The 12,899-nt window shown below is 40.5% G+C and overlaps 1 protein-coding gene across 5 annotated transcripts in view; it reads left to right on the top strand.

Annotated features, from left to right (window-relative positions):
- SLC2A5 (solute carrier family 2 member 5) overlaps positions 1-12,899 on the top strand; it is a 924,962-nt gene that overhangs the window by 642,994 nt on the left and 269,069 nt on the right. The gene's annotated exons all lie outside the window — the stretch shown is intronic.

The raw sequence follows: 12,899 nt of genomic DNA, 5'->3' as shown, positions 1-12,899 counted from the left end.
CTGAGGTATTATCTAAACTGCCTGGTTGGCAGGGGAAGCGCAGTAGGTCGGGTATGAGAGTAAATGCTGAGCCCTCTGACGTTTTATTATCCATCTCCGATGTACCCTCACAATGTTCTGAATTGGGGGTGGGGGAATTGCTGTCTGAGGGAGAGCTTTCTGATTCAGGAAAGATGTTCCCTCAAACAGATTCAGATATGACGGCTTTTAAGTTTAAGCTTGAACACCTCCGCTTGTTACTCAGGGAGGTTTTAGCGACTCTGGATGATTGTGACCCTATTGTAATTGCACCAGAGAAATTGTGTAAAATGGATAGATATCTAGAGGTTCCTACTTACACTAATGTTTTTCCGGTCCCTAAGAGGATTTCGCACATTGTTGCTAAGGAATGGGATAGACAAGGCATTCCGTTCTCTCCCCCTCCTACTTTTAAGAAAATGTTTCCCATATCATTCGGGATTCATGGCAGATGGTCCCTAAGGTGGAGGGAGCTATTTCTACCCTAGCTAAGCGTACAACTATACCTATTGAGGACAGTTGTGCTTTCAAAGACCCTATGGATAAAAAATTAGAGGGTCTTCTAAAGAAAATATTTATTCATCAGGGTTTTCTGCTGCAACCTATACCCTGCATTGTTCCTGTAACTACTGCAGCTGCTTTTTGGTTCGAGGCTCTTGAGGAGGCTCTTAAGGTTGAGACCCCATTGGATGATATTTTAGATAGAATTAAGGCTCTCAAGCTAGTTAATTCTTTTATTACAGATGCCGCTTTTCAACTGGCTAAATTAGCGGCAAAGAATTCAGGTTTTGCCATTTTAGCACGTAGAGCACTATGGCTTATGTCCTGGTCTGCTGATGTGTCATCAAAATCTAAGCTATTAACTATTCCTTTTAAGGGTAAGAACCTATTCGGGCCTGAACTGAAGGAGATAATTTCTGACATCACTGGAGGAAAAGGCCATGCCCTTCCTCAGGATAAGACAAATAGAATGAGGGCCAAACAAAATAATTTTCGTTCCTTTCGAAACTTCAAAGGTGGTCCCGCTTCCTCCTCCCCTGCCACAAAGCAGGAGGGGAATTTTGCTCAATCCAAGTCCATCTGGAGACCCAACCAGGCTTGAAATAAAGGTAAACAATCTGGACCGGATCTAGTGGGGAGCAGACTTTCTCTCTTCGCTCAGGCTTGGGCAAGAGACGTTCAGGATTCCTGGGCATTAGAAATTGTGACCCAGGGGTATCTTCTAGAATTCAAAGATTCTCCTCCAAGGGGAAGATTTCATCTTTCACGGTTGTCTGTAAACCAGACAAAAAGAGAGGCATTCTTACGCTGTGTAGAAGACCTATATACTATGGGGGGAGTTTTACTCCAATCTGTTCGTGGTTCCCAAAAAAGAGGGAACCTTCAGACCGATTTTAGATCTCAAGATCCTAAATTCCTTCAAGATGGAGACCATTCGGACAATTTTACCAATGATCCAGGAGGGTCAATATATGACCACCGTGGATTTGAAGGATGCGTATCTTCACGTTCCTATCCACAAAGATCATCACCAGTTCCTCAGGTTCGCCTTCCTGGACAAGCATTACCAGTTTGTGGCCCTTCCTTTCGGGTTGGCCACAGCTCCCAGAATTTTCACAAAGGTGCTAGGGTCCCTTCTGGCAGTTCTAAGGCCGCGGGGCATAGCAGTGGAGCCCTATCTGGACGATATCCTGATTTAGGCATCAACTTACCAACTAGCCAAATCTCACACGGACATCGTGTTGGCATTTCTAAGATCTCACGGGTGGAAGGTGAACATAAAGAAGAGTTCACTTGTCCCTCTCACAAGAGTTCCATTTCTGGGAACTCTGATAGACTCGGTAGACATGAAAATTTTTCTTACGGAGGTCAGAAAATCAAAGATCTTAAGCACCTGCCGAGCACTTCATTCCATTCCTCGGCCGTCAGTGGCTCAGTGTATGGAGGTAATTGGACTAATGGTAGCGGCAATGGACATAGTTCCGTTTGCTCGCTTGCATCTCAGACCACTGCAACTATGCATGCTCAGACAGTGGAATGGGGACTATGCAAATTTATCTCCTCAGATAAATCTGGATCAAGAGACCAGAGACTCTCTTCTTTGGTGGTTGTCACAGGATCATCTGTTCCAGGGAATGTGTTTCCACAGGCCAGCATGGGTCATAGTGACGATGGACGCCAGCCTATTGGGCTGGGGTACAGTCTGGAATTCCCTAAAGGATCAGGGTGTGTGGACTCAGGAGGAGGCTCTCTTCCAATAAATATTCTAGAACAGAGAGCAATATTCAACGCGCTTCAGGCATGGCCTCAGCTGGCTTCGGCCAAATTCATAAGATTCCAGTCGGACAATATCACGACTGTAGCATATATCAATCATCAAGGGGGAACAAAGAGTTCTCTAGCGATGATAGAGGTTTCCAAAATAATTCAATGGGCAGAGACTCATTCTTGCCATCTATCAGAAATCTATATCCCAGGAGTGGAGAACTGGGAAGCAGATTTTCTAAGTTGCCAGACTTTTCATCCGGGGGAGTGGGAGCTCCATCCGGAGGTGTTTGCACAATTGATTCATCAATGGGGCACACCAGAATTGGATCTGATGGCATCTTGTCAGAATGCCAAACTTCCTTGTTACGGGTCCAGATCGAGGGATCCCCAAGCAGTACTGATAGATGCTCTAGCAGTACCTTGGTCGTTCAACCTGGCTTATGTATTTCCTCCTTTTCCTCTCCTTCCTCTTCTGATTGCCAGAATCAAACAGGAGAGGGCTTCAGTAATTTTGATAGCACCTGCATGGCCACGCAGGACTTGGTATGCAGACCTGGTGGAAATGTCATCTCTGCCACCGTGGAAACTGCCACTGAGACAGGACCTTCTTATTCAAGGTCCGTTCCAGCATCCAAATCTTGTTTCTCTGCGGCTGAATGCCTGGAGATTGAACGCTTGATTTTTTTATTTTTTTTAAAATATATTTTATTCGCATTTTGAAGAGAAAAATAAGAGAGTGCTGCAGCTCTGGAAGAGGTAGCGTAATCACGCAGTAGGGAGATTCACTGAAGGTAGGAACCGGATTGGCTCAGGAGGACACACATGCAGCGATGTGCAACAATAATCCAGCAATGAGTTAGAGAGTCAGAGGGGTTTTATAGAGAGCAGGGGAACATATTTAAAGGAACAGTACAAGCTACACTGAAGGATCTGACATAGCCCCCCCAAAAAGGAACCCACTATGAGGGTTCAAGGTGCAGGTCTGTCAGGGTTCCGTCGATGAAATAAGGAAACACATCTCGGTGCAGATACAGATGTAGCTGTTTACCAGGAATATTCAGAATGATCAAAGTCCTTCCAATGAATCAGGTATTTGAGAGCTCCCCGTCGACGTCTCGAGTCAACGATAGACTGCACCTCATATTCCTGATCTCGTGAGACTTTATGTGAGACTGAGTTTGTAGGTATTTTGTCCGAAAGACAAGGTTTCACCAGAGATACGTGAAATGTGGGATGGATTTTATAGACATCAGGAAGCTGAAGAGTAACAGTTGCAAGATTTTTAATATCCACAATTGGGAATGGTCCAATGAAAAGTTTACTCAATTTCTTTGAGGGAGTATGAAGTTTTAAATTCTTTGTCGATAGCCATACCAGTTGGCCAATTTGATACTTGGTAAAAATCTGTTAAAATCTGACAGCGCTCAACCTTGTGTCTGTAGCTCCTAGTATTGTGGGTACCAGCGCCCAAAAAGGTGAATGTAGTGCTAAAAATAAATACACAGAGCACCTCCTAAAAGGCTAAGACACTAGTAGTGATAAGATTATTTAAATAAAAAATATATTGAAATTCTATAGGGGTATATAAAATATTTTATAAGCTACTTATAGCTAAAATATACAAACAAGATACAAAAGTGGATCCACTTAAAATTAACAATAAAATATGCATATATCTATATAAAAAACAATACAATTGTGGTTAAAAACCACAACAAAATACAATCTTAATCACAAAATAAATTACAATAAAACAGCTGTTAACTGATAACCTGGTTGATGGTTGGATAAAAAATATAAATATATAAAAACATCAATTTACTGAGTAGGTGTCCATATATATGTAGGTCCCAAACTTTAAATTCTTTCCAGAGAGTGAATGTCCAATATGAAGATTCTATTTTAAAACAATTATCCTTATATATTCCTCGATAAACGGTGAAATGATGAAGTGTGTAGAAAAGAAAAACGTAGTGGTTTTCAAATCAAATTTCAAAAATTATTGTGAATATCCAAAAAATCGTGAAAAGATGATGTGATGAAGTGGGCGTGAATAATCAAAAATGTGTGTACACGAAAATGAAAAAAGAAAAAGGAAAAAATGTGAAAAAATAATCCAAATGAATATTTAGGATGTGCTAAAGTGAATAACACACTTATAAAGTGACCCTTTGCTCCTAAAAAGTTATTCCTATGTGTAAACGATGAAAAAATACAGAAATGGATCCTATGTCTCAGGGATCAATTCATTCAAAGATGAAATAATAAAACAAATATAACATAGTGCAAAACTGCTATTCAAACTTAGTCAGTAATTGAAAAGAAGCTTACCATATATGTCAACGCGTTTCGGCCCTAAGATAGTCTTGATAAAGGCCCAGTTCTTGTTTTATTACAGATATATCTTTGAATGAATTGATCCCTGAGACATAGGATCCATTTCTGTATTTTTTCATTGTTTACACACAGGAATAACTTTTTAGGAGCATCTCTTCACATCTTGTATTCACATAAGGGTCACTTTATAAGTGTGTTATTCACTTTAACACATCCTAAATATTCATTTGGATTATTTTTTCACATTTTTTCCTTTTTCTTTTTTCATTTTTGTGTACACACATTTTTGATTATTCACGCCCACTTTATCACATCATCTTTTCAGGATTTTTTGGAAATTCACAATAATTTTTGAAATTTGATTTGAAAACCACTACGTTTTTCTTTTCTACACACTTCATCATTTCACCGTTTATTGAGCAATTTGATACTTGGGTTGAGGGGTATGACGTAAGTAGTAGAACTTATGTGAAGCTTGAGCATGTTGTATATTACGTTGAGCAATAGTGAAAGTTTGGGAGATATCATTTACAGTGTCATTCACTTTCGGATTGGAGCTTGGTAAGTATGGTAAGTAGGAAATTCTCGGATGCAAGCCGTAGTTGATGAAGAATGGACTTAGACGAGTGGAGGAGTTGGAGGTATTGTTGTAGGCAAATTCTGCCAAGGCTAGTTGTTTTGCCCATGTGTCTTGTTGGTTTGAGCAGAAGCAACGAAGATACTGCTCCAACCATTGGTTGGTTCGTTCTGCTTGCCCGTTAGTCTGGGGGTGGTAAGACGTAGTGAGTTTTTGAGTGATTTGCAGAGTTTGACAGAGAGATTTCCAAAAGCGTGACGTAAATTGTGATCCCCTGTCTGTGAGTATCACTTTGGGAAGACCATGTAACCAAACTACTTCTTTAATGAACATTTCACTGGTTTCCTGAGCTGTCGGCAAACCAACTGCTGGAACAAAATGTGCCATTTTACTCAAGAGGTCTACCACAACAAGTATTGTAGTATAGGTAAATGAGCTTGGAAGGTCAACAATAAAATCCATTGCAATATGTGACCAAGGAGTTTCAGGAACTGGATAAGACTGAAGTAATCCGATTGGGAAGCGATGAGATGGTTTGGATGTTGTACAGATTGTACACTGTGTGATGTAATCCTGAACTGATGAGGTCATTGCTGGCCACCAATAATGCCGTCGTAGTAAATCCAAAGTTTTCCGAAGACCTAAATGTCCAGACATTGGAGAGTCATGACAACAGTGAAGAAGTTGAGACCTATATTCAGGTGGTATATAAAGTAGGTTTCCATAATAATATAAACCATTCGGTTTCGTTTGCAGAAGGTGAATTGGTTTCGAGGAATCTTGGGTTTGACAGGTTTGGAATTCCGGATGTGAGGATATAAGCAAACCCAGAATTTTAGATTTAGGAATGACTGTAGATGGAGCTTCTTCATATGATGGTCTAGAATCCCGTCCGGAGAGTGCGTCGGCCTTGCCGTTATGACTTCCTGGACGGTAAGTAATGATAAAGTCGAAGCGTGAAAAATACAGATTCCATCGAAGTTGTCTGGCAGATAGGGTTCTATTTTGTTGTAAATATTGCAGGTTTTTATGATCTATGACAGGATATGAAGCTCCCTCTAGAAGGTGTCACCACTGCTCAAAAGCAGATTTGATTGCCAGTAATTCTTTTTCCCCTACGGGATAATTCCATTCAGCTGGTGCCAAAAGTCTGGAAAGATAAGCTACTGGATGCAACTTATCTGTTAAGGACTTCTTTTGCGACAGTATTGCCCCCAGAGCATAATCTGAAGCGTCCACTTCGACAATAAACTGCAAGTTGGAGTCAGGGAACTGTAGTATGGGTTCTGTAGTAAAGTCTTTTTTCAGTTTTTGGAATACCCTTTCACAATTGTTAGTCCAGTCAAATGGTTTTCCAGCCTTAGTCAGGTCAGTGAGAGATTTAGCTGTGTGTGCGAAATTATGTATAAATTTTCGGTAAAAATTGGCAAAGCCAAGGAACCTCTGCACCTGCTTCTTGGATTTTGGAGTTGGCCATTGTGTTATAGCATGGATCTTTGAGTCATCCATCATGATTCCGGTGTTGGAGATGGCATAACCTAGGAATGTGACCCTAGAACTGTTGAACTCACATTTTTCTAATTTAGCGTACAATTTATGTTGTCGTAAACGTGCTAAAACTGTTCTAACGTGTGTAATGTTGTTGTTGGGAATCAGAAAAAATGAGTATATCATCTAGATACACAACTACAAAATTGTCTAGAATATCATGGAAAATATCATTAATGAAGCATTGAAATGTTGCTGGAGCATTACAAAGGCCGAATGGCATGACAGTATATTCATAAAGGCCATAACGGGTTCTAAAAGCTGTCAACCATTCGTCTCCAGCCTCATTCGTATGAGGTTGTATGCACCCCTGAGATCCAATTTTGTAAAGACCTTGGCAGTGCGTAACCTCTCTATGAGTTCAGGTATTAATGGGAGTGGGTATCGGTTTTTCTTTGTTCTTTTGTTTAGCTCTCTATAGTATATTATGGGCCTGAGAGTCTGGTCTTTATTTTTAACAAAAAAGATTCCAGCCCCAGCTGGGGATGTGGATGGTCTTATAAAATCTTTTGCTAAATTTTCTTGTAGGTATAACTTTAAATGATCAAATTCAGGTTTTGATAGCGGATATATGTGACCAACAGGGATTGTTGCACCAGGTAGAAGGTCTATGGGGCAATCGTATGACCTGTGGGGCGGTAGAACCTGTGCCTCTATTTTGTTAAACACGTCCTGAAAATCTTTATATTCTCTAGGTAAGGTGTCAGTGTTTGTGAGTAATATATGATCTAGAGGATAACAAGTCTGAATGCAGTAAGATGAAGATAAATCAACAGTCATATGTTGCCAGTCAAAGTTTGGTTTGTGTACCTGTAACCATGATAACCCAAGGATTATTGGGTATAGTGGACTTGGAATTAAGTCAAAACTTATTGATTCCCTATGTCCAGATCTAGTACAGAGTAGTAAAGGTGTAGTTTCATGAGTTATAGGACCTGTGGAGAGAGAGGAGCCATCGACTAAATTAATTGAGACAAAAGACTGTTTTTCTAGGAAGGGAATTTTATTTAAATTGACAAACTGAATATCAATGTAACTTGAAGATGCTCCTGTGTAAATAAGAGCCTCAACTTCTATGTGGTGGCGGTCCCACTGCAAAGTAAGTGGTAACGTTATATGAGAATGAGTATGTTTACTTAAAGAGAGACTAAGTGTATTAAAAACTGTCTTACCAGATTTTGTCTTTTTTAGAAGTGGACAAGTAGACACATCATGCTCTGGGGATGCACAGTACATGCATAATCTTAATGCCCGTCTTCTACTTTTCTCGTCAGTGGAGAGAGGTCCACGCATAAAACCTATTTCCATAGGTGATTCAGTCTCCTTGGAACTTGAGGAAGAGGGTGTGTACCTCTTGTAGGATGCTGAGGTGTTAGACCTCTCATGTTTAAGCTCACGCAGTCATCTGTCTATAGTGGTACAGAGATTGCATAGATCCTCCAATCTCTCAGGTACCCCAGTATGGGACAACTCATCCTTAATATCTTCACTGAGCCCAATTCTAAATTGGTGTCTTAGTGATGCCTCATTCCATTTAGACTCGATGGCGTATATTTTAAACTGTGAAATATAATCTTCCACAGGGTGTCTGCCTTGTTTTAAGGCCCTGAGTGATGTCTCAGCGGATTCCTGCTTGAAAGGATCATCATACAAAGATGAGAATGCTTTTAGGAAATCTTGTAAAGAATCCAATAAAGTATTTTGGTTTTCAAATAAACTATCAGCCCAAATGCGGGGCTCTCCCCTTAAATAGGAAATTATGGTTAAGACCTTAAGGCGATCAGTACTATACATTTTAGGTTTGAGTTCAAATAAGAGCAAACAGGCATTTCTGAATTCTTTGAAATTAGCCCTGTTACCACTAAACTTATCAGGCAATGATACCTGTGGTTCTGGTTGCGTGGTTTCTGCTGCATACATTTCTCTGACACAGTCTTTTAACAATTGATTCTCAGTTTGCAATTCTCTAATTGACTGAGTGACGTTATCCATACGTTGTGAAAGAGCTGTGACTTGATTAGCTATGTCACTCAAATCCATATCTGCTTGCAACCTCTACAAATTTATTATGTTACAATTATAATATTCATTAAATATGTGCAGGTTAATTCTTGTGAGGATTTTCTGTAAGCAGCCTTGGATTTAGAGCTCTTTATATAATAGGTTTTTAGTGATTTACACCATAAAAAGTGGTAGATGTGACAGACAGGTTAACAACAATCTGCAGTTGTCTGTGTCAACCGTTCTGTCTTAATATTTGCCAAATGCACTATGAGTTCACTGTCACTGGAGACAGGAATAATATAGCTTAGGCAAAGAAGTATGGTTTATACACTCTTAGGCTAAACATCTCAGAGGTAAGGTTTAGTGTAATATTTTGATTAAGCCGTAGAGACATAGAATGTTAGTACTAAAACAGTATTCACATACGACCTGCTGTGGTGATGGAGAGATTGAGTCACGAGCTGCTGCAGTGTTCTCGGGGTTTGGGGTTTGACTCTGTGTACATCGTGAGGGTCTGTTGCTGTATTCTCCGTGCCAGCTTGCCTGGGACCGGTGTCTGGTGTGGCCGTAGCTGATGACGTCGTTGAGCTTGCAAGCGGATCAACGTGTGGGGGAGAGAGTGCTGCAGCTCTGGAAGAGGTAGCGTAATCACGCAGTAGAGAGATTCACTGAAGGTAGGAAAACAGAAAAGCTGAGGGGCGCTTACGTTCCTGGGTTAAGTCTGTGAGCTGTAGAAAAGCCGGTTGCTCTGTTGAGCAGGAAGTGGATCCACTGTGATAGCGTGTTGCAGGTGTCAGTGATAGTCTGCTTCCTGTGTCACTGTAGTGATGAGCGCTGCCTGAGACAGAGGGGGGTGTATTCTCCAAACACCTCCAGCAGGTAGTAGTCTGTGAAAAGAAAGCAAAGACAGGCGCAGCCCAATTCAAGTGTAGTATTCTTTAATTCAGTGTAAGTGCACACATACAAATGGCTACTTACAAAAGGCACAAATAAAATCTGCATATAAAGGTATCTTTACATCCAAACTGTGTTATAGTATAACATACAGCTATGAAACAAACTCTACGCGTTTCGTCTGAGAACGCCCAGACTTTCTCAAGAGATGAAAAATTAGAAGTGTTGCAAGCATGGTGCCTACCGGCTTTATAAAAGGGACCATTAATTGCATGATTAATTACCAGCCAGTCAGAGTATGGTGATACTGATTGGCAGGTGAGCTTGTTAAGTAGGAAAAAAAAAGCTTTGCATTATTGTATGTTTGAAAAACATATAGGATTTGTTCAGTGTTATCACCTTAAATGCAATAGTAAACGTTAAAATATAAACATAGATAAGAAAATGGACAATAAACTTTATGTTAAAAAAACTTGTATATTAAAAACTAGAAAAAATGTTAAAAGCAATATGTAGTTGTATGCACTAGAATTAAAAATCTGATGTGTTTTTTAAAAAAGATGTTTTTTAGTAAAACTACATGAAAGCTTGCAGGTCTAATTCTAGGTTTAGACCTGATGGTTGCATGGTGTTAAGTTGGTAAATCCACCATGATTCTCTGCGTCTGAGTGTTAGAAGCCTGTTTGGAAATTTATTGGGGGGTATCCAGTCTATGACTTGGATTTTGAGGGATGCAGGATTTGAATTGTGATGTAATTTAAAATGTTCTGGCACACTGTGTGTCATGAGGCCATTTTTTATATTATTGACATGTTCTCCCAGCCTTGTACGTATACTTCTTTTGGTTCTTCCTATGTAAATCAAATTGCAGCTACATTTTAGCAAGTAAACTACATAGGTGGTACTGCAGTTGCTCTTATATTTCTGTTTGAATGTAATGTCTCCCCCTGAGTTGGTAAAGGTAATCTCTCTATTTACATATTGGCACATGCCACATCTGGATACCCCGCATTTGTAGGTGCCGGGTTTTTGTTGTAACCAGTGTGTTTTATCCTTAATTATACAAGGTTTATTAGAATTACGCAATCTTGTGGGTGCTAAAATGTTTTTAAAATCCATATTTTTTCTGAAAGTTACCAATGGGTGATCTGGTAAAACATCGCCCAGTATGGGATCTGCCTTTAACACACCCCAGTGTTTCTTTAGGATATTTTGTATTTCTCTAGAGCCCTGACTGTATGTTGTGATGAATCTGACATTGTTTAATGTATTAGATTGTCTCCTTCGTTTTGACTTGTCAGTAGGGAGTAAAAGAGTTTTCCTGTCCATTAGAGAAACTTTAGTTTTAGCCTGTTCTAATAACTCAACGGAATAGCCCTTTTCAATGAATCTAGAGTCTAGTAGAGCGCACTCTTGATTGTAATCGCTTGTTTTGGTGCAGTTTCTCTTTACCCTTTGGTATTGCCCCAGAGGAATGTTAGTCTTCCATCTGGGTAAATGGCCACTGCTTGCGTTGAGGAACCCATTCTTATCAGTTGGTTTTCTAAAATTCTTCACTGCTACCTTGTTTTGTTCATCAATATATAAAATTAAATCAAGAAACTCTATTTGTGTGGTAACTATTTTTGACGTAAATTTTAAATTATAATTATTGGTGTTGATGTGTTCTATAAACTCCTTACATAGTGTTTCACTTCCTCTCCAGATGATAATTACATCATCTATATACCGAAAATAACGTATTAGGTGGCTGTGATAAGGGTTATTTGTCCAAATGTGATTGTTCTCAAAGTGATGCATGTAGAGATTGGCATACGATGGGGCAAATGTGGTCCCCATCGCAGTGCCCTGTATCTGTCTATAAAACTGTTTATCAAATGTGAAATAATTATGTGAAAGTATGAATTCAATGCCTGTTAAAATAAACTGAAGGTGTTGATGGGGTGAGAAGTCTTCAATAAGTATTTCTTTAATAGCCTTAATTCCTTGGTCGTGCGGTATACAAGTGTATAGCGACGATACGTCGCAGGATACCCACAGAAAGTCATTTGACCAATCTAACCCTTCAAATGTGTTGATTGTGTGGATTGTGTCCCTGAGGTACGCCTTGGTAGATTGTACTACAGGCTGTAAGTAATGATCTATGTATACAGATAAGTTGTTGGAACCGGATTGGCTCAGGAGGACACACATGCAGCGATGTGCAACAATAATCCAGCAATGAGTTAGAGAGTCAGAGGGGTTTTATAGAGAGCAGGGGAAAATATTTAAAGGAACAGTACAAGCTACACTGAAGGATCTGACAGCTATAATGCATTGAAAGCGGCCTGACAAGCCTACGTCCTCCTTTCCAGATGGATTCCCAGGGGGTGAGAGGACGAGAGGAGGAGGGGAGGAAACCACAACTTTTCAGGGAACTCCTAATCCTAAGCATTTCAAATGGGAGGAATGCAGGGATAGCTGCATGCTGGCCCAGTTGCGCTAAGTCTGTAAACCCATCTGGTTGCGTGGTGGACCAGAAGTCAGAGACTCTAGTAACCTGCATCCGAGCACATGTATTGGGGTGAGTATCGGTCAGGCCGGCTACCGAGGTTATGGGGGAGGGGTGGGGAGCAATGAGCTGGCGGTGTCTAATCCTATCCCAAACAGACAAGCACTCTAGAATGACCAAATTGCATATGCCCAGAGCTCTGTGGCTGTGCAGCGGTGTCCAAATTACATCTTTGAGGAGAACACTGGGTGGCAAGGACGCCTGTTCAAGTTCTCTCCACCTGTCACAGGATTGGAGTACTCCCCATTGGGAGATGTGCGTTAGCATAGCTCCTTCATAATATTTCACCACTGACGGGGAAGCAAGTCTTCCCTGGTGAATGGGGAGTTGCAGAGTTCTATGAGCGATTCGAGGTGTCTTACCTTGCCAAATGAATTTTGTGATCTCACTCTGAAATTGGAGGAGAAGGTGCATGGGGACTCTAATTGGTAGGCAGCGAAAGAGGTAAGGTAATTTAGGGAGGAAGGACATTTTAAGGGAGGCTATTCATCCCATCCATGAAATAGACTTGTGGTCCCACATATTTTTTAAATTGCGTAACTCTGTCAGCAAGGGAAGGTAGTTGTCTTTTATCGTTTGTGGGATACTACTAGACAGCTTTACCCCTAGGTGAGTAATCCGCTCAGTCATCCACTTGTGATTTGAATTGTTCCTGTAGTTTGTGGATGTAATTGTGAGGGTAGCCCCACCAAAAGATTTCAG

The sequence above is a fragment of the Bombina bombina genome, chromosome 8, assembly GCF_027579735.1.
Source record: "Bombina bombina isolate aBomBom1 chromosome 8, aBomBom1.pri, whole genome shotgun sequence".
Classification (NCBI taxonomy): domain Eukaryota; kingdom Metazoa; phylum Chordata; class Amphibia; order Anura; family Bombinatoridae; genus Bombina; species Bombina bombina.
This window is presented reverse-complemented; position numbering and strand designations above follow the sequence as displayed.